The following is a 23,529-nucleotide window of genomic DNA, read 5'->3' on the forward strand; positions in this document are numbered from 1 at the left end:
AGGCCCTGAAGACATGTCCATGTCAACTCTGATAGGGACACTGCTCGGGACAAGCATGAGGATAAAGCCATCTCTGTGTAAAGCTTTAAAATGCAGTTTTTTGGTATGCTTGGGCAGGTTGGGATGTACTCCTGCACGCTGCTAAGATCATGCTCCAGCAATGATATAAAAGCCACAGAGTCTGGGTCAGGCCTTTTCTGGTTTTGGTGTTTTCTCTGAAGATAGAATTGAATCCTAAATGTCAATATTAAAAATGGTCTTGATATGTATTTATGATTTTTTTTATACCAACTTAGTATATTTAACAATTTTATCTCTTAACATGAAACAATCCAGTTTAATATAACAGGCCTACACCTGATGTATTTTATATATATATATATATATATATATATATATATATGTGTGTGTTTGTGTGTGTGTGTGTGTATATATATTAGGGGTGCAACGATACTCGTATCGATATTGAACCATTCGATACAGTGCTTTCGGTTCGGTACGCATATGTATCGAACAATACACAATTTTAATTTATTTTATCAACTTTCCTTCTGACGATGCTGTCTGTGTTGAGCGCTCAGTGGATCTGCACTCAACAGTGCAGCCTAGGCGGAGTAGTCGAACGCAGATCCACTGAGCATAGGGCAAGCTAGCGAGACAGAAGTTAAGCTCTCCTTTTAACATGGACCTCCCCCACCCTCATTCAGATCTGGCGTTTGGAATTATTTTGGTTTTCATGTGACGTATGACCCTGAAGGTAAGCGCGTCATGGACTAAAGTAAAACAGTATGTTGGATGTGCCACGCAATGCTCAATTACATTGGTGGGAACTAGTGTGTTAGCGCAGTTAGCTCGTTAACGTGTTGGCCGTCCAGCCCCATGCACGGGGCGATCCGCGGTAGCTCGTTAACGGAGATTTGCCGTGTTGTGGCGTTAACGTCATTTCAACGAGATTTACGCTGACAGCACTAGTGGGAACACAACGAATATGACTGCACATTTACTCCGACATCATCCTAGTGCAAAGACAAGTGGAAGCAGTCAAAAACAACAAGCACGCATGCTACAAACTTTACCCGAGTCGTTTAGACAGCCGTTAGCACATGATTCTCCTTATGGGGACCTGATATGTTTAATATGCTGCTGAGAATATAGCCCAGAAGAAGCGGATAGTATAGCTTTTATTTTGGAAAGAGACATTTCTCTGTAATAAACTCTCTTTTCCAAAGATGATTAATTTCTCGATCAGATAGATTTATTTATTTTTATTACTTTGTTGTTTCAGCAACATTAAATTTAAAAACTGTACTTTTGAGTTAAAATATATATTTATAATTTTAATAAATGACAAATTAAAAAGGCATGAACATTTTATTTTGTATCGAAAAAATATCGAACCGTGACACCAAAGTATCGAACCGAACCGTGAATTTTGTGTATCGTTGCACCCCTAATATATATATATGTATACTTTTGAGCGTGCACAACCACTAATATACAAACAGAAATATACAAATAAACACACAGTTTTGAGCAGACACAAAGACAGTCTTTCTTTCTTTCTTACACACACACACACACACACACACACACACACACGCACACACCCGAGAACACGTAGGAACAGATTAAGTCCAAATCAATGGCTGTGGCTGGACTGGGAGAGAGATTTCACCCAGGGTTCTCGTTAAGGTCTGACACATGCGGCAAAGGCTCGAGGGAGTGTTATTACCAGGGTGATGGTTGATAAGACACTCGTTTCTCCACGGTGCGTCCTGCGGGAAAATGCATCGTGCAGCCATGGAAACCATAAGGCTAGGTGTTATGCTATAATTGGGGCAGCGTTTTTAACGGTGCAGCTGCACTGCCAGGTATGCCACTGTCTTCAAATGAGAAATTACAGTGGAGCCACAGCAGAGGAGATGCAACTGATTTTCAAGAACTCTTTGTTTTCTTCCCGTGTGATTTCTTTTTGATTTGTTTGATCAAACGCACTCCCACACAGAGACCGGGACAAAGATAATTCTATCAGACAAGTTGGAACATTTAAATAAAAAGCCTGCGTTAACCATACCTGCCTGCTCCTACGTGTTTTTATTATTTTTTTTCTTGGTGTTTACATTGTGCAACCTGTTTCAATTTGCTGACTAGCAATTATTCTTCAGTCTGGGTAAAACCGGCATCAGGAACCACAGCATAAGATGGAGGAAGAAGAGGAGAGAAAAGAAAGGAGGAGGAGGGACTGTGAGGAGAAGAGGGGAAAGATGGTCGCCGGCCAATCCCTGCTCAGTCTCTGTAACTTGGTTGATTACAATCAATTTCCTTGGTATCGATGGCCTCCCTGGCCCCGAGCTGCACTCCCTCCTGCACTTTGCATGGTACGTGCTTTGTGTACCATGACATGACTCACACTCAACCACGTCCATCACCCCCACCCACTCCAACCCCGGGCTTTTACCACCTGCAGTCCTCCGATCCTGGCCTTGAGAAATGTCAACAGCTGCGTAACTGTGTTCTGGAGGAGGGGGTATAAGCAAGCATGTGAACGACCCAAATGTTTCCACACCATGCTCTCTTTTAGAGTTGGTTTAAACTCTGGGCTGTGCAGCATTTTTATTAGCTGGCGAGCTCGCGAGCGTGATAGATGTGAAGCAAGCTTGGGTGGTGCTCTTGCTGCAGTGAGGAGGAACTCAGGAGAGACGAGGTGGAAATGATGGGATGAAGTTTGGTCGTGACGCGTTGGGCTGAAAGCCCCCCAAATCTGTATTTGTTCTGGGGAATGTGAAACTGTCCTCCCTCCGGCATGTGCGAGGGCGCATCCCGCTCGCTCTATCTCTGCACACTTGGCACGCTCCATCCGAATTAATTGCATCTCTGTGAGGGAGAGAGTGAGATGGATAGAGAGCGAGAGGGAGAGAGGTTTAGTCCTTCTGTTGGGCTAGTCTTGCTACAAGGGGAGTCATTTAAAATTCTGCCTCCCATGTGGCTCCTGGTTTTCACTTTAATGACCCCCCCCCTTCCCTCCACCTTTTCCTTTTTTTTTTTTTTACCCCATGACTTTCCTGAGTTTGGAGCCCCGAGCACAGAGTCCTATGCCTGCATGATGCTGATATCATCTTATTCATTCATGTATGCAAATTTAAAAAAAAAATAATGTTGTGTTGACTGACATCACAGCCGACGGTGACAAAATACTGTATGCACCTTTTCTTTGTCACCACACGTCTCCACCCTCCTTCACCTCTGGAAGCATACATTGCCGAGATCAACAATGCTATAGCTTATGCTACAGGTTACCATGGGCGGTTTTTCCTGCCCGTTTGAGCACCACATTTTCCCAGTTACTGCTTCAACTGTGGCAAAGATAAGTGTTCTTTAAATTACTCGCATTTATATTTGACTAGACACATTGCTTCGTTTTGTAACACATTAGAATAAAATCCCCCACCTTCTGTTTACAGTGTGAAAACTGCCTGCTACTAAGTAATGAACCATCAAATCAGGATCATAACAAATACTGTATATTGACCAATTTCAGCGATTTTTCCGAGGTCCAGCTCTACATGCGGACATGTCTGGGTGTTTTTGTAGCAGAGGCAGCAGAAGAAGGCCCTTGCGGACTGTTATCTGTTGCCGTGTTTCCCGGCGTTACAGTGAAGATTCTTGAGAGACACGATAGGAAATGGCCTCAGTAAGATAAAGCCAAGCTTTCTGCATGGTTCTCTGCAGGGGCCACTGCCTCTCTCTCTCTCACACACACACACACATTTTCTGTTTGAGGTGGGGGTAGAGTGGTATGGGCTGTAGGACAGCGACGGCCCACAAGGTCAGAGTAGGCAGTGTATATGGTTGTTTTTCTCTGTTTTTTTTCCTCTCTCTGTCTCTCAGCAGTGGAGCTGTGTGCTGCCTCCCCGGGTCTCTCCTCTATCTGGTCAATACCACCACGCAGCTTCTGACGATCAATGGAGGGTCAATACCTCTCAGACGCCTGCCTCTTTGTGCTCTCACTGAGTTAGCAACCACCTACCCTGGCCATCCTTTTTTTTTTTTTTAACTTTTTCTTTTTCACTCCCAGTTTTTTTATGACCCCAGCTCTCACTTAAATACATGAACCTCCTAAAACTGGAGACACGCTGCAGTAAATCTGAAGGAAAGCGCGTACGCTTTCTGCCAGATAGCATAAACCTTTTCCCCTCATCACGCATGCAGATGAGCGTATAGTGGCCGATTGTCTGTGGAAACGTCTTCTCATCTTTACATTGTACAGAGACGTTATGAATCACAGTAGTATGATGTACAACTAAAGCTAAACACAGTCTTTACTCAGTGATTATTGCATTTAATGGCTCTGGCTCATGCCACCTACATAATGAACTTCACTTCGCTTCACGGGTAGGTGGGGCCAGATTGAGTTTAAAAAGTCCACTCCTGAAAGCGCAAAGTCAAGCTTGAAGCAGTTCATATAGGACACTCAGTCATGCATGCTATCAGCTGACCCATGAGCAGCCAAGTTACAATCAGACTGACAATAAGTCGGTCTGTTTAAGCCAACGTGGCTCACACTCATTCCTGAAGCACATTCACGCTGCTGCTGCTCATGATCGTTTTTTGTGACTCTTTCCTGCACCATTCCACAAAAACAGTCTGTTGGTGGTATCTGGTGACTTTTGGACGAGTTTTGTCAGTACAATATATTTCGCATTGTTTGTAATCCTGGAAGGCTTTGAGCCCCTTGCCATTTCTTAAGGGATTGCACAAAAATACTGCAGTGGGAAGAGGGACTGGGTTTTAGAGGAGGTCCTGGTCTTTAATACTCATTTCCAGCATCATGTTTTTATGCTTGATTGTAGGTTTTCTGGTCCAAACTAATTCTAACGTTCCCATCTCAGTCACTAAGATAAGAGATTTTAGCTCCCCGTCATTTAAGGTCACTTTCCTTCGATTGGCCGCACTTCACAAACAAAAAGATTTAAACAGCACATGAGTGGGGCTTCTGTACTCATAGCTAGGGGCTTGTGCCTCAGTTGGCAATATTCAGAACATCCTAGCAGACATAAGAGAGCTAAGATGCTAAACATGGAGCTGCCAGGCAGGAGGAAATGAAGAAGACCACAAAGACGATTCATGGATGTAGTGTAGGAGGACATGCAGAGGGTGTGACAGAAGAAGATAGGGATAGGGTGAGATGGGGCAGATTGTCCACTGCATTGACCCCTAAAGGGAGCAACTGAGAGGAGAAGTCTGAAGCTGAGCATTTAGAGCAGAGTTAAACATTAGCTTTTGTCTAACAGGGATTATTTTCTGCCCATTTTTAATATGAACATCTAACACTGTAAGAATACTTGTATCCATCCATCCATTCATTATCTTTCCAATTGAGGGTCTGTCCCAGTTCTCATAGGGTGATACACCAGGATACAACAGTCCATAGATTGCCAATCCATCATGGGGCAAAAACAGAGAGACAGACAACACCTACGACCAATTTAGAGAACATATAAACTCTACACATAAAGGCACTAGCAGCAAGACCTTCTTGCTGTGAGGCCACAGTGTTAACTACTGCAGTCTGTGCTGCCCAGACTTGTACATGAGTATTTCTATTTGAAATAAAATAAGGAAAAGCAAAATAGGCCCCACTTAAAATCTCATTATGGATCTCTTATTATGCATCCTAACGTTGCAGAGAATCCAGGTATAATACACAGCGAAGGACACCTAAATCTCTGTCTTATACATATACTGTACATAAAAGATGTAGCTGCTGGTTTGTGAAGGTCCCACTCTAAAGCCTCACTGTTAGCACTGATAAGTGCTGTGTCAGTTTTGTTGGAGCCAGAGGTTACCATATTTGGATGAGCATGTGGAGTGCTAAGTTCTTACCCAAGATGGGTGCACAGACACATACACACAGACACAAACACATATGCAAATTCATGCTAAGTAATATTTATTAGATAGTGTGTGAGTAAAAATAACAACTCATCAAACCCTAGTTTTTGGCTGGTCAACTGCATTAAAATGTTGCTAAAGACAACAGCACAACAAATACAGTCGAATGGTCCAGTTTGAGGTTGGCTACAGCTGCCTGTGTTGGCATCCACCTTTCAGGTGATGCAGCCAGAAGCAAAACTTCAAGCCAAGACAAAATTTAAAGGGTGACTTATTGAAAACATCAATGCCTGATTAGTTATTATTAAGGGGTAAAACATGAGATATTGGTGTTGAAGAGTGTGTAAAAGCATCATTATAAAAAAGATGCTACATCTGTTATGCTAACTATAGCTGCTGGATATGAGCACTTGAAGAGTCTTAAGTTTGGCTACTCTGCTTCTAAAAAAAAAATCATATTATTAGCTGTAGCAGTTTTATTCTATTATAAGAGTAACAGTTTTTACCACAATGCAACTCTTTTTGTAGAGGTAGGAAAAAATCTCAGCAGCAGGCGGCTCACACCTACCCACCAGATGTTAATCATATAGAAAGAAATAAAAGGAACACAAATATTAGAAAACAGAAGTTTATTCTTTGCATTTCTAATTAAAACAAACTGAATCACTGTAATGCACGACAGTACTCATGAGACGGGGAAAAGTAGAAGGAAGATTGATTTTTTCAACACTGAACAGCAAACACAAGCCAAACACAGTAGGCTATTAAAAACACCCACAGAGCCATTTGGCATTGTTCTACTGGAAACCCAATATTCTGCAGAGAAAAATCAAGTGGGGATAAACAAACAAACAAACTGTATTAAAACTGTATTTTGACTATATTTTGACCCCTCAATAATAACGACACTAAGCGATCTGTGCTCTGTTTTTGTCACAGTCACCTCGCAGTTTCAGACATGCAGATTTTCAGTAAGGTCAACAAGTTGTTGGACAATGACAGACCTTTTAAAATTTCCCCTCTCTGCACGATATATAATTAAAAAACAAAGCAAACAAAAAAAACAACAACCGCGATGTGATTGAAGTCCAGACTTTAACTTTTACTTCAAGGGACTTAACACAAGTTTTGAATTAAATGTTTAGGAATTACAGCCATTGTTATACACAGACACAAGTTTTCAGAGGCTTAGAAGCAATTGAACAAATTAGCATTGTTTTAAATATAAGAACAGTCAATGACTGAAGTCTCTCTCTGTCTTCATATTTCTCAGTAACTTCAGTAAACACATGTTCTGTTGGGCTGAGATCAGGTGAATGGCTTAACTATTGAAAAATATCTCATTTCTTTACCTCAAGAAACTCTTGGGTTGCTTTTACAGTAAGCTTTGGGTCATTGTCCATTTGCACTGTGAGCCACCATTTGATCAATTTTACAGCATTTGGCTGAATATGAGCGCAGAGTATTGCGCTGTACAATTCACAGTTCATCCTGCTACTTCTATCAGCAGTCACATCATTAATAAACACTAGTGAACCGGTTCCACTGGCAGCCATATATTCTCATGCCATAACACTGACTCCACCATGTCTGACAGATGAAGTGGTGTGCTTTGGATCATAAGCTGTTTCTCTCCTTCTCCATCCTTTTCTCTTCCCATCATTCTGGTAAAAGTCCAACTTGGTCTTTTTCAGATCTGTGCCGCTTCTTTGAAATGTTTTCTGGCAAATTGAAAGTGTGACCTTATTTTTCTTGAGTGTAACCAGTGATTTGCTTCATGAATGTACTTCCATTCATGAAGGTGTTTATTGGTTGTAGATTGAGACAATGATACATCCACCTCCTCAAGAATGTTTGAAACTTGGATAGATTTGTGAAGTCGTTTTCCTTAACCATGAAAATAATTCCATCATCATCCGCTTTAGAGGTCTTCGTTCAGGCCTTTTTGGTGTTACTGAGCTTGCCAGTGCATTCATTCTTTTTAAGAGCGCACTAGATTTTTCCTGTATCGAGAGTTCCAGTGAACAATTACCAACAAGATCAACACTTAGAATCAGCTCCACATGTTTTATCTGCTTAATAGCTTCATTTAATAAGGAGGAAACAGGCCTCACCTGACCATGAAACTGATTATCAATCAACTGTCCAATTGATTTTCAGCCTCTGAAAATGGGAGACTGTGTTTAGAAATTCTCAGTACAGGTCACAAGTCTGCACTTAAATCACACACTGAAAATTTTTACATTAACTAGGGTTGTGTCCAAAAAAAAAGTACACAAAAATCATACGGTCCTAACTGTAACTATTGAAATGAAAATTTGCAAAGAATGCTCTTCAAATTCCAGCCTAATCATCAAAAACACATAAAAAATAATTTTTAAGTCAGACAAAGGTTTCATAAGGTTTCGTACTGAGAAAGTGGATGACGTTTGCGGCTCTTGACCATCTGTGGTTCGGATTGTTTTGTAGGTTTTTGACACCTCCCCAAAGAAATCTCAGTAATAAACAGAGATGGGCAGTAACGCGTCACTTGTAACGCGTTACTGTAATCCGATTACTTTTTTCAAGTAACTAGTAAAGTAAGGGATTACTATTGCAAAAACGGTAATTAGATTACCGTTACTTTCCCGTAGGAACGCTGCGTTACTGCGTTACTAAAACCGTGATTTTTTTGCGAGAATGTCTCATGACAGTGACGTAAGCGAGTGCTACGGTTGTGACAACAGCTGTGTGCAGATCAACAATGGATCATATATCGAGTGCGGGAGAGAGTATGAGCGTGCAGCGTTTAAAGCGTGGAAGTACTGACCTTACTTTGAGTTTGATTCCATAAAAAGTGACAAAAACATTAGTGTCCATTAGCATTGTGCGTGGGAAGAAAACATCTTTTTACAGCGAAAAAAACCCCTAAACTTCCAAGCAAGCTCCGAGTGCGCTATGACGTAATGGAAAATTCACAGAGAAACTGCCGTATCCTTCCACTGATCGCTGCGGCACACCTGCACCAGGGTAAACCTCCGCCTACCCAACTCCTGCTGTACAGGTGAAAATAGAGCAACAGGACCGCTAGTCTTTGATTTTATTTATTTTCTGCTGTGTTTTACTTGCATCTATTTGAAAGAGTGAGTGTAAACACACAAAAAAAAAATATTTTATGTGCTGGAATGTGCAGAAAATAGGTTTAAATATTAAACAAATTTCTTCCAGTCAGAGAATGTTGCATATAATTAAATTTTTGCTTGATGCATAAAGTTAAAAGATTAAAATTAATAAAACTATAAAAGTTTTAAAAAGAGACTTTTCCATTTGATTACATTTTGTATGATGGATTATGCAGAAAAAGTAGAATTGGGCTGAAAGATCTATCGCTTTATCACCTATTCAGGTTGTAAATCGTGTTTTTAAAAAGTAACTAAGTAACTAAGTAATTAATTACTTTTGAAAATAAGTAATCAGTAAAGTAACGGGATTACTTTTTGGGGGAAGTAATCAGTAATTAGTTACTGATTACTTTTTTCAAGTAACTTGACCAACACTGGTAATAAATGTAGCAATTTCTTTTCTGATGTTTCAAGGTGACTTGTTTGGTAACATGGACCTCTTCAGCAGGGGTCAAAACATGCACCGAGCTTAGCTTATTGACGCATAGAGCATCCGCATGCTCTTAAGAGGTCATGCACGTCAACACTGATTGTTTTAATCCCTTTAAACAATTGATCAGTGCTGTCATTTTCTGATGACTCTGGGCAATAAATACATATAAAATATAGTATAGTGTAGTATATAGTAAAATAGGTGTGTTTTTCTTGTAATAGAAGAGGAGTATTTGGCTACTTTGTGAGTCTTTAAGGTCTTTGAATGTCTCTGACATTGAGACAAACCATTTTCACCTCCAGAAAGAAAACAATTAAACAAACAAAGGAGAAGAACACAAACAATGCAGGACAAAAATAATTAGTAATAAGAAAAAATATCGATATCACTGGCGTCCTTCTTTCCCAGAGGCTGCACGTGGAAATGAGTTTAAACGTAGTGCGAGCCATTTATTTTTCTTGCGAGATTATTATATTTTTGGGGTTGTTTTTTTTTAAGGCAGCACGCATGTGTGTGCATGGTCGGTATAAAATCTGGTGCACCCTGGTGATTAAGAAACAGGTTTCAGTGCGTGAAGGTATCATAATCAAATACACTGTTGCACCCTTTGAATCTCTGGCAGCAGCTGACTAACATCCCCTCTCCCAAAATGACAGATGATTGGAAGGCCCCCACAGAGCCTGGTGACATTATGGTAATTGTCATTACTGGGGTTGGAGTGCGTGCGTGACTGACGCCATTAGAGAAAGTGCAATTACAGTAGGCTTTGGTGACCTTGCTGACTAGTGGAGGTCAGGGCTTCTCATTAGAGTGTAGTGGAAGGCAGCCCAGTGTCTCCACTGTGCCAATCAATAACAGCATAGCTTGGTCCGCGCTAATCATAGCATTGACGCAACCTCACGCCCTCCCACCCCCCTCCATCGCCACACATCTCCACCTAACCTTCCTCTGTCACACCTTTTAGCTTCTTAATTCCTTCCGAGTACTAAACACACATATAGAGAGCACATACAAAACATAATAGCATTTTAAAATCAATTTTTGTGATATCTTAATCTTACACTGCAGTATTTTCTTTGGATTTTTAAAACAAATTTTAGGACTTTTTATGCAGAATTATGGGTTTGTACCGTAACTGTGTATTTTGGATGCATATTTAATCTTTGGGGGTTGTTATGTATTGTTTCTTTTGTTTTTATGTTGTTCTTTGTCACATCACATTACATAAAATTGGGAAATGTACATTTTTAACTTATATTTTAGCGGTCTGGAGGAGAAAAAAAGGACCAAATTTACCAAAGCTTTGGGTTTTGTAACTTCGCTGGGTCAGTTCAGGTGCAGTCTATCATTTCCTTCTATTCCTCAAGCTTTTATTCACTGGCCTAGACTTCATAACCTGCGGGTGGTTTTAAAAGTTCCTTTCAGATAAGACTGAGTGTGCAATGAATGATGTATGACCAGCAGTTTTGACCACAAGGTGCACTGAAACCAAAACTCTGACAAGGTAAGATTTTTGACGTGCTTCTCTGTTTCAGATGGTGAGGTTATGTAATGTATAGACATCCACGTTTAACCCCCTAAATGCTGACCAGTTGTACTGTGGGAAATACCTGATACATGGAATTTTCTCATTTAGATATAAGCTTTGAAATGTGAGAAAATGTGTGCATTGATTTGGGTTTATTTATATCTCCCCTGCAGCAGTTACCAGCAAATCTATCTATTTTTGACTACAGGGTCTGGTTGGAATTGTAAATGACTCTGTACTTTTATCAGAGCTTTTAGCATTAGCTGTTCCTCAGTCCAAGGACACTTTGGCGTGTTGCAGTACTGGGCATCGAACCTGTACCATGTGAGCCACAGCCAGAGGAGGTGAAATACATGTATGAGACCTGTGCAGGTTTGCACGCTCTATCTCTTGATTTACTACATGTATTTAGTTGAGCCAAATGCATGTAGTAAATCAAGTAATAATAATCTACTCTTTTCAAGCCTGACATGTAAGGTCTATTTTAATGATGGCATGAATTAATTGAAAAAAATATTGTTTTTTTTTCAGCAGGGTTAAATCTGCAACAGTTAGAAGCAATTATTTTTGGGATAATTTGGAGATAACACCCTTAAAATAAATTAATAAGGTGTGACTTCTTTTGTTATCACTTCTAATGCTGAATAGGTGAAAATTGCCCTCCAGCTGCTTATCTTTTTGTGGCCTTTGACTGTGCTAGACCAATGTCTAGCAAGTTGTATGTGATCCAGCAGTACTGTACATCATATGTAAACCTCACTACAGTATGCTTACTCTGTGCATTTGGCTAGCCTAAGGTAGCAGCTCCATGTGCAGTGAAATCCAGCTTTTGTTACATATCAAGTCCATGATCTTCTATATTCTTCAAGTTAAAAGGTGCTTTGATGGGGAGTGAGCATACAGCTGCAAGTACATGGCCCCATATAGTTCTGCAATAGCTGGTATTATGCTGTAATGTACCTGATGAGGTTTCAGGAAGGAAGCTATAGACGCTCCTTCATCTGTGCTGTGCTAAGTCTAGTGTAAGGTTAGAGGGTATCACATCCCATTTGTAGACTGAGTAAAGGCTGCTCTGTCACACGACCACACTAAGGTGTACGCACCTGCTGCTGCTGCTGCACTGATCACATAAAACCTCTGGTCTGTAGCTCTCCCTCTTGTCAATGAAGGGATGAAATCTTAATATGGTGGGGAGCTGATAATGGCGCTGTGTTGTGAATGTGTGTAGCAGTGTGCACCGCACATGGTGGCAGGGTGAGATATGCAGTGTGGCTTGGGTGCAAGCAGTCAGGAAAACAGGCTGTGAGCTAGTTGCTTGGTTGTCTACAGAGACAGGGAGGGGGAGGGGAGGGGCGGCTGGTCAGGAAACTCCAGATCTGCCTCAGCTTTTTCTTCACTGTTTGCACTCCAGTGGTTTAGTCACCAGACCTGCCTATTAAATCAAGGGCCTCCTTTGACAAAGACTGCCAATTATGCCCCGATGAAATGCCCCGTCCTGTTCTTTTTTGTGTCCCCAACAGGGTTTTATCATTCTCTACTCCGTTTCAACTCGCTTCAATTCCTTTCTCGCTTGCTCTGTCTAACTTATTTTTCCATGTCTCGCTCCAGTGGGAAAACTGTGTTGCATCTCTGGCCTTTTCCCCGTGTCTGTGCAACTCTCACTAAGGCCCTGTGAAGAATGAAGAAAGACTTATGGAGGTTTTTAGTTTGGTAAAGGGAGCACTAATTGTACCTGAGGTGTAAAAATAACAGCCAGAGGCTGCTGGGAGGTTCTGCTGTTTTGTTTGCTAACAAACAGATTCTGTCAATTTCAAGACAAGAATGAGATCAAGATCATGGCGGGGCTTTGGGGAGGGCAGTGTCCTTTCCACTATGCTGCTGAAAAATCTCAGACACATTTTTCATGCCCATAAACTTTAGTATGGACAGTTTGTATGCCTGACAAAATGAATTAGGCTCATATTTGTGCAAAAATACAACAATATACAAGCAAAAAAATATAGTTACTACTACTACTGGCTAACTGGCCTTTATAGAGGTAGGCACTGATTATAAGAGGTTAGCTGTTTTTCCAGCGTGTGTTTTGCAGAATAGATAAATAATTTTTGAAGATATGATGTATTTATACACTCACAAATTGTGACTGACCAAGAAGAAAAATTACTGAAGCCTTTTCTTTCATATAAGAGAAACATAAAATACATTTTATTTCTGCTATTATTATAAATATTATATTTTTCTGATGACTCTAACCCTTGGCCCTTTGGCAGACTTGGCCTGGTTCATTCCAGCATCAGGAGGAGAACTCATCATCGAACTATTTTTCATCTCTGTCACAGCAAAACGAATCACATGAGTCAGAAGTTTAAATTAGATAGCACCACATTAAGTGTCGACTCACTTTTAAAGTATAAAATCATGTTAAATTGAATTTTTACCTCACACTAAAATGGTTTGGATTTTGATGAAAAAGAGACATGCTACAGACACCTTTGTGCTTTTTGTGGTTGCAAATATATTGTAACCCCCTCCCCCCCCCCAAAACAAACAAACAAACAAACAAACAAACAAACAAACAATGAGACATTTTATCATCTGTCTGTATCTTTGGATTTCCTACCTTGCCCGCCACACAATGAACCATGACACATATAACACACAAACAATGGACTTTTCTAGATTGTCTTATTTTTGAGTATTTAAACTTATACTGCTCTAGGACTCGCAACACTACATGACTTCACAAAAAAAGTAATAAAGTGTGCAAAAATCAAAATTGTGAATATAAAGACTTTCAATATGACAGATAACACACAATGTATCCATTCTACTTTCTCTTATGCATGCTGCACTTGTTGCTTTGAAGTGAGACGTGCATGAGTCAGAGCATTTTTTTAAAATAATGATGCAATAGTCACAATCAATTTTATTAACAAGAAGAGCCCAGCAGGATTAAATAGTGCAGCGAAGTTCCCAGAGGTGTGAGGTATTATCTTATGATAAAGCACTCAGATACAAAACAAACCCAAAACACTTCTTGTTACACTGTAGTAGCAAGAATTCATGCCCTAATGATATACTCACTAATATACTTATAACTAGCCTGTGATAAATGTAATCTTCAGGAATGCTTATATGATCTAGTAAGCTTTTATGGGTATAAAAATAATACTGTATTTAATAAATATCACATTTTACATTTTGTTTCAATCAATTCCTGTGTGAGCATGTCGAATTTTTTAAAAAAAAGTCCAAATTCATCAAATTTTGTGCGCAGGGCTTTGCAGGACTGCACAAGCTTTGGCAATGAAGCCAGTGAATGAAGAGCTTCTCAAGCAATCAGATAGTACTTGGTGTCACATTGGGAAGTGGAGTACTGCTGAAACAAGATAGGAAATGTGTGATTTTGTGGGGGATCGTCATTCATTTGCTGGAGTATAGGACCTCACGCAGTTTAAACCTTGTTTACAACACTCACCCAAATGAAGCTGAAAGCTGCAAATCAGATTTTTTACATAAAAACATTTTTTTTAAAAAGGTCAATAAAAAAAAAAATTAGAGTAATTGTTTTTGAACACCACTACATGTTAAGAGGCCACTGCAGATCTTAAAACCTAACGATGTTGTACATAGCAGAGATATAATCACATTTTTGGTGAAACGTAGACTGGCAGACCTCGCTGCTTCCTGTGATGTCGATTTCTGTGCATCACTCAATCCACTGGCTGCCTGTGGTTCGTTCGTAATGGATTGTAAACCCTGGTGCAGGCACATAGTGCTGCCGAGGCAGCCGCACCCCCCATACCTCCAGGCAATGCTCCAACACTGCACACTGCTCGTACTCCACGCTCTGCTTCCCTCTCTTGCCTGGCCCTTCCTTCTCTGGTCAGCACTCCACTGAGCCCTGGCTCTTCTATCCTGCTTCTTAAATGCTCAAATAACCTTCTCTCTACAGTCTGAACAGCAGCCACGACCTGCCTTCGGTTCTTAGGGGGGGGGGAGACATATTACAGAAGCAAGATTTACCCTAAACAGCTTAGTATATTTTCTACTTTACACTTCACCATCATTTTTTTTTTCTGTTGAATGTCTCACCCCACATATCTCTAAAAATTAAGGAACTAATGATTTTACACTTTAATCAAAACAAATTTGCACTCGTCTTGATACAAAGATACAATTACCTTGGAAACTATTTTTAAAAATCCATAAAGCGATTTCAAAGACGATAAAATGTGACATTCACCACTTCTTCAACAGCTATTAGCGGGGAACTTAGAAACCTCATGAATATCATGGATCAGGCGCTCAGGAGAGGATATAGTGAGAGCGCCACCATGCCAAAAGGGAGCTCAACAAGGCAATCAGACTGGAGAGTCGGGTTGCCAACAATGACTCATACTACAGGAAAAGACTCAACAGTTCTCCTTACCCGCACTCTCCAACAACCTCAACCCCCGTTGCTGTCTTACGGAGCAATAAATCTCTCCTCTGCCTCATTCCAGTCCTTCTCTATGCAAATGCAGACAATGTAATTTGTATCAGCATGTTTACATGTGTGTCACACGTATGCCTTCTTCATACAAAGGCATGCAGGTGTAGCTGAAATGCAAACTCCAGTGCAGTTTACCACCGCAGGACGCTGCCTGACATTTGCACTGACAGCACCTGCGCTGTAATATAACATGCTGTTATATACATGCTTTGGTAGCACTCCGCAACAAACCAAAATAATTTATGGTGTGATTTAGGGAGTCATTTTCAGTACTTATGAAACCTTACCAGCCATTAAGATACAGTAAAGGCAAACTGTGGAAGAGCAATAAATGCAGCATTAAAGGAAGTCTAGTCTAGTCTCGTCACAGTTTTCACCAGCACTGACAGCATGGCTGATATTGTTTTCACCTCTTGAGTCTGTCTGTGTGCTATCACGGCACAATCGCGCATTAGAAAATGGATTAGTGTTTACTGATATATGCAAGAAAAATGATTTTACTCTGGTTTGACCAGAACCTTCAGAGATTTCCATGTCTCACTCATTAGACAGAGCGAGACTTGCGTGCACTTCTCGAGACTTGTGTTTAAATCTATCAAGTTTGACAGTGTTCAGGAATATTGCTATATATCTTCGTAGGGCTCGATGACGGTGACCTTGTGACTGAAGTAGGCGGCACTCAAACGGTTCATTTTCAGTGGAAGGAGAGTAAAATGACTTGTAAAACACCCCCCTATTTATGTGAGCGTGCACAGAGTCTGAGGAAGAAAACAGCCGTTAAGAAAGAAAGTTTTCTCTGTCTGTAGTTTTAGGATTTTTCGATAAAGGAAACCTGCTGATGAAGATTTTGATGACTTTGATTATAAATTTTCACGATTCTCCCCCCCTCCCTCTGGAGTATAAACACATGTAATTGTCAAAAAGGGGTGTGGTCATTAGACCCCATTTAAGAGTAATATAAATATAGTCTGAGTTAATTGTTTTCTGTGGAATAGATGGGAAAAAGTATTACTGTTTGTCTCCTAATATGTTCTTAATTTTTTTCCCTTTTGTTTTATTTTCTTCATGAATTGTTAGGATGAGCTTTAATGCCGAATCTTGTATGTATTGTAGCCACTGCATCGTTGGGTATGTGGGTGGAGGTTTCCCAGCTGAGACAATGTGATTATGGAAATTAGCTTTAGTAAGTTGTCTTCCAAGTTATTTTAGATGCTATCTGGTGCATTGATGATACTGTTCTTTGTACTAATACTACAATGTTCCTAGTAGCTTATGGTTGCTGTTATTTGAGATGTCGGACCACGAGTGAAATAGTGAGAGCAGATTTAATAACCTTGATTTAATACAGAAAATTACATGTTTAAAAAAATCTGAAAGCCCCCATTTTATAGATATACAGATATGGGATTGCATTTTATGGCTATTACCAAAATAAACACTTTTACCTAAGCGTTTGCTTGCTTGTAACCTCTCAGCTAATGGTTCATTCCTTTACATCTAGTGTGTCTCACCGAACTCTAGGTCATGAATGTTGACATATTCACTCAATCCCTTATACTTTACAATAGTCTGCTTTCGCTGTGAGTTTACATTCCTCACTGGTTCTCACTGGCCATAGTTAATATAGGAAGGAGGTTTGAAATCATATTCCAACAAGATAATCAGACTAAATAAGAAGGGAAGCGAACTCTGACACTTTTGAAGGACGGGAACTTTTTACATAGTCGAAACTTGGTACCACTGTACTTCTTGGAAATATTAATTTAGTTCTTTCTTAAGCATCAGAGGGAGTTTGAGTTACATGTGTGCTGTAACTGGTAAAGATATGAAAGCACATTGTTTGGACAAGCACATAAATAGAACATTGGCAATTTCCATTAATTAAATACTCAGACATCAATGTTGCAGTAGCTCATCCAGCTAACGAATCAGAATTCACAGGTTATTCCCTGTAAAACCACAAATGTGACCTTGACAATGAGCTTTGTTTGGGTAAAGAACCATTAGGTGATCACTTTGTGTAAGTTTCACTAAAATCTGACAAGCGCAGTTGGAGGAATAGTGATTCTCTTGAAGTGTGAATGGATAGAAGGAAGGCGGATGCCTCTCAGTGACGTTAGATCATCGGTCCTTCAGCCAGATGAGTTAAAAAGTGTAAACATTGGTAAAACATTAGCTGTGTAAGCAGCAGGCCATTAACCTCTGAAGACAAATGTCGGAGCTGGGAGTGACGTCACTCCTGATTTGAGCGCGGTGAAGAAGACGAGAAAAATCAGGGTTTATTTTGCCCCTTAGAAAGGTAGAGGCATTCATGTATTACTAACAATACAGTGCACTGCTTGCTATTATGCGGTAAAAAAAACACAGAAGCGCATTTACGAATATACCATGGTCAAATTTTTGCATATGGATCATTTTTCCAGTCACAAATACACAACAGTGCCCGATTTTACAATTTTACTAAGCTTTACCTGCGCTAACATTCTGAGCTGAGAGTCCATCTTCCAACGTGGCGTTTAAGTTGTCCAATTCTGACTGGAAATTTGGAAATTCGAACTTCCAGCTTTAAATGAATACACCACAAAAGCTGGTTGGCGTCTTAGCTCAGCTGGGCCTATATATAAAACTCTTTGCTAATTTTCCCCCAACTTGCTACAAGGCATCCTGCGCACAGCGATGAGATGTAGACTTGAAATGAAACAAGCTGAAACAAGAAAATAAAGGAACACTAGCAGAGGTGAGATTGCACTTCAAAGTTCCTATTAGTGGTGTAAAAAGAAAATAGGGGAAAAAGGGTTTGGAAATTATTTAGTTCATGAGGGACCTTCCGTGTGGGTACTTGCTCCCAGGTAGTCCCCAGAACTGTTTGTTCCAAAGCCCCTAAGAAGTGTATACTCCCTGAAAGCATATTACTCCAGATAAATTAATAACAATGGTAGTTTGTTCCTACTGTCTGAAACATCTTTGTAAGCACCCCTAAAAGGACACATAGGAGTGTTTCCACTTTAAAAGGACGAAGTCAGCATCAAGCAACAAGTAGTGTAGAAGCAGCACAGCAACACACCCAATTTTTAACCAGGTTAGCATTTGTAAAAGATTGCTAACCAGGTTAGCAATGTTTGGTTTAAAATACAAATTTGTTATAACCTACACTGAAAAAAAAAGAACGTTGGATTTACTTAATTCATTGGTGGACATTGGTTGCACACAAATGTTTTGCTCTGGAAGCAATTTAAACAACTGAGTTAAATTAACACAAGTTATTCATATTCATAAACCTGTGCATTTTGTGTTGACATAAAACTTCTCATGTGGATCTTTTTTCCCTCTAAAATTCACATAGTTGTCACTCCATCCATCTGCTTGTCACAAAAGCTGTCACAGGGTCAGAGGCAGGGTACACCCTGGACAGGTTGTCAGTTTATCGCAGGGCTAACACAGAGAGGCACTCGCATTCATTAACCTAACCACGCTAACCGCATGTCTTTGGACTCTGTGAGGAAGCCAGAGAACCCACGCAAACACAGGGAGAACATGCAAACTCCACAGACAAAGGCCCCGGCTAGTTGGTGGAGTTGAACTCTTGATTTGATCTTTCTCGCTGTGCGGAAACAGTGCTAATCACTGCGACACTGAGATGTCAATCCATACTTTAAAAAAGTAGGAAAACTATGATTACCAGGGTCGATAGAGAATTCTCTTTATATCTTGTGACGACAGGTTAAACAACAATAACTTTACAGCGTGCACGTCGTGTGTGTATGCTTTTCTGCCTCTTATAACCCCAGTAAGTCTCCTGAGGTTTGAAATCGTGTGTGATCTTGTGATATCGCGAATCCAGGCAACTAACCACTCTTGCCAGATTGTATCACGTCATCGCAACAAGAACAAATTAAGCTGTTTAATTTTATACAGATCCTACATGATATAATTATGTTCACCATATAAAAATTTGGAAAACAAGTTGGACTCTTGTAATTTCACTTTTTCAAGTGTAAAAACATGGTCTAAGTTTTAAATTGTAACTAGTTTACCTTTACACAGACCTTACATAAAAAACTGAATGTTTTCTAGATGAGGACAGCATCAGTCCTGTTCAGGCCTCTAAAAATCATCCTGGAAAACTTTACCAATAAACAACCAAAACCCACTAACTAACCAACGACAAATCAGGAGCAACCAATCAGACGGCACTGCTACATGGCAGAAATGAACTGAATATAATTGAGTACACAAAAAATTAGATCATTACTGAAAAAAGAACATGCGTGAGTTGATAAATCATCTTAAATATTCGCATTTGTGTAACAGTAGAGGGGTTTAAATACTATGACTTCTCTTATCTCTACATTATAGCCATTATAGCCATAGGCTTATGGGAGATCCTATGTTTTTACTGTCTCCAGTTTGACCATTTGCAGAATCCCAGCTTAAAACTCACAATGAGAAAGAAGGGAAGAGAATTGGCCTGGTCTGAGTGAGTTTGCCTTTCAGTGGGTGAGACAGATGCTTGTTTACTGGCCTCATTATGTCAGCAGCTGTCCTGAGCAGGTCACTCTGTGGTCCTCTGTCCACCTACTGAGACACAGAAGTCCAGCACCTGACAATGGACACACTGTAAAAGGTTTCGAATATGAGAAAAGCTTGAGAGGCTCTTATTAAATTTCTGTCACTTGGCATCTGTGTTTATATAATGGAATGTTTGGCTTCCACTATAAATGGAAGACACCTCTTTCAGTGGATTAAGAACTATAATTAAGATGGTGTACCTATTATTAAAAATTTAATGCTCAAAAAAAATTCCTGTTTTTAACAAAACTTTTTGTTATACAAAAGGTCCCTTGAAATTGATTCACTCGGTGCTGGTTCTAAAACTGTCCACAGATTTTTACATGCATATTGTAGCTACAACAGCAGATTGAATGACTGATTCCAGGATCCTATGTTGCTTTTTTGATGGCACTTTTAACACAGATTTTTTTTAAATGAGACTGTTCTCTATAAGTCTTAAAATTATTAAGCCAAAATGTTTTCTTGTGTGTACACTGCCTATTTGCAGCCATGTTTTTGCCCCAAATGTGTACATGAATGTGTTGTTTTTCCCTCTCTGCAGTCCCCACATCTATAATCCCTTTTATTGAAATCCGTGTCACCTGCCGCCTGCGCAGTCCAGCACCCTGAAGCATTAGACGGCTGGCATAGTGACGGGCACTGCAGTGAGAGGAGAGAAAGGGAGAAACATGCGAATAAAGTCTTTCATTTAGTTTCGTTGATCGGCTTTTAAAAATAATACAAATTACTGGTTCGTTTCATGTCTAAAATTAACTGGGAGGCAACAAGCGACGCATTAGCAGGGTCTTCAAAACATACAAGGCACTAAAAGCAAGTAAATTCTCACTGACAGTGCTACCAAAATCCACTGCGAGCTGGATGTGCCCCCGTTGTTATGGCAGCACACTGTCACCCGGACTGCCCACGACTTTGGTCAGAAAGATGGAGTCATGGTGGGTATCTTAGCTGGACGCTTGGTGCCTCTTTCCCCACGAGTGTATTAACATTTCATCTTCCCTTGAGGCACACAGCAACACCAGAGTGAGCATTGTGTTTTGAGAAAGATTGAGATGGAGAGGGTGAGGTAGCCAACGCCACGAGGGAGGTGGAGGAAGAAGACAGAGTGAAGGAGAGAAAGGAAAGCCAGAGGGAGAGAGGAAGAAGGGAGGATTGCGCAGAGGGAGCGTGAGGCAATTTTGCAAACCTGTGACACATTAATTATTAACAAACTCGGGCTAAATGCGTAAACTCTTCCTCCTTGTTCATTCTCTTTTCTCTTTGCTTCACTCTCACCTTCTGCGGAAAACAGTCGCACACACACACAAAACCTAACAAGGTGACATGTGACACTCATAATATGAAGTGGAGCATGTCAAAGGGCTGGGGAAGGTGTCAAGCATAAGACCCACAAAGGGTGGGAGACAGGCGGGAACATGCCAGTGAGGATGAGGTAAAGAAAAGACCGGGGACACAGCTATAATATGAAAAAGAAGTACGAGGCACAAGGAAGATAGAGCTAGAAAGTGAAAGTAAGACAAAGATATAAACAGCAGGGTAATGAGAGACTGCGGGGAAGAAGAGTAGAGCATTGTCCTTAAAGTAGGTGTGTGTGTGCGTGTGTGAGGGGGGGGGGTGATAGGACTGATAGTTGTATAAAGCAAAGAAATACAGACAGGAACATGTGGTCTCACTTAAAAAAAGATAAAGGGTGGAGGAATAAGGGTGTTGCATTAAAATGCAAAAAAAGAAGGAGAAGTGTGAGCACTCACAGCAGTCAAACTGAAATCACCCTTTGTTTGGAGAGCAGCATATCCTTCACACATATCTCAGTTCGCTGCTAATCATTAATAGGCAGTCAGTCCGTTAGGCATTCATTGTTGTCTAATCAATTGGCTAGGATGTTGCAACGGTCTAACATGAACATGCCTCTGTGTGTGTGTGTGTGTGTGTGTGTGTGTGTGTGTGTGTGTGTGTGTGTGTTTGTGTGTGTGCAAGTGTTGAGGCAGGCACTGCTTGAGCGGTCACTCTGCCCCTCAGGCGATGGTGTGTGTTTGGAAGGGAATGGATCCTCCCCCAGGAGTGCAGGGAGGAGATGCGTGTGAATGTCCCTACAATACTTTTGCTGCAGTCTGTCCTTCCTCACAACAGTCAGGCATCCATGAGTCCACAGTCAAACAAAGAATGGCTGGCAGCGAAAATCTCAAGGAATTGCCAAGTGAACAGCAACGCGTAATTATGTTTTTGTACTTGATATGTACCTCGCCAATGATCACGTGGAATTTCTTGAATGACGCAATGAGACACAATTCAGAATTTGATTGTCTAAAAAGTGTTTCATTCATTTCATGATAGACGAAAAAAGAGCCAAAATCAAAATCATATTGCAGAGTGTCCTACTTTCACGTCAAAGACCTAACGCCTACATTACCCACAATGCAACCTGACCACTGACAACTCAGTTGTTCTGTGATAGAAGCACCTAATGTAGCCTCTGGCCTCAAGCAGATAAGAGGAGCAGGCAACAGAGTTCTCATAAGCTCACACCTTTCTGACTCCTCTCCTTTTTCCATTTTAGACAAACGCTGAGTGAACTTAGTCAGCTGATCAGATTTGTTCAGCTCCTTCTGGAGCAACAACAGACAGAGCGGTGCAACAATTTCCCATGTGGATCAATTTCAATTCAATTCAATTCATTTTATTTATATAGCACCAAATCACAACAGCCGTCACCTCAAGGCGCTTTGTATTGTAAGGTAATGATCCCATAATAACGCAGAGAAAACCTCAACAATCAGTTGACTACTTATGAATAAGCAGTCTATCTATCTATCTATCTATCTATCTATCTATCTATCTATCTATCTATCTATCTATCTATCTATCTATCTATCTATCTATCTATCTATCTGCAGTAGAAACATAAATACAGGGATAACATCGCCATTAATCACTTAGTGCTACAAATATATTTCTCAAAATCAGAGACAGATGAGGCAATTGACTGCTTGATTTTTAATTAATTAATCATTAATTATCAGTGCAAATAAATCTAAATCTACACACAGATGTAAGAGTAGCACCAATCTTTTAAACTTTAAATGTTGTAAATCATTTTTAAAAACTTACATGTCGTAAAATTGTATTAATAACCTTGATTTTGGCATGTGTTACACTTGCATCCATCTGGCAAATTAATTGGAGACTATATATTTTACCCAGCTGTTTAACTCCAGTTCCACTGGTCTTGTTTTTGTTTGTTTGTTTCTTTTGTCATGACGGCTACATTTCATTCTGTCTGAAGACAAAAACAAAGAAATGTACTTGTTCTTGCATATTAATGCACGAGCAAATGGCCATACAAGACTGCATGCACCCCTATATCACAATGGATAACTTTACATCACAATGGGCACCATTAAGAAGGTGGCTACTTTGATGCTTGAAGCAGGGTGGTTGACATTTCTGTGAT

Source organism: Diplotaxodon limnothrissa, linkage group LG10 (genome assembly GCF_057381915.1).
Source record: "Diplotaxodon limnothrissa isolate DT_005_m linkage group LG10, D_limnothrissa_male_GT1.1, whole genome shotgun sequence".
Classification (NCBI taxonomy): Eukaryota; Metazoa; Chordata; class Actinopteri; order Cichliformes; family Cichlidae; genus Diplotaxodon; species Diplotaxodon limnothrissa.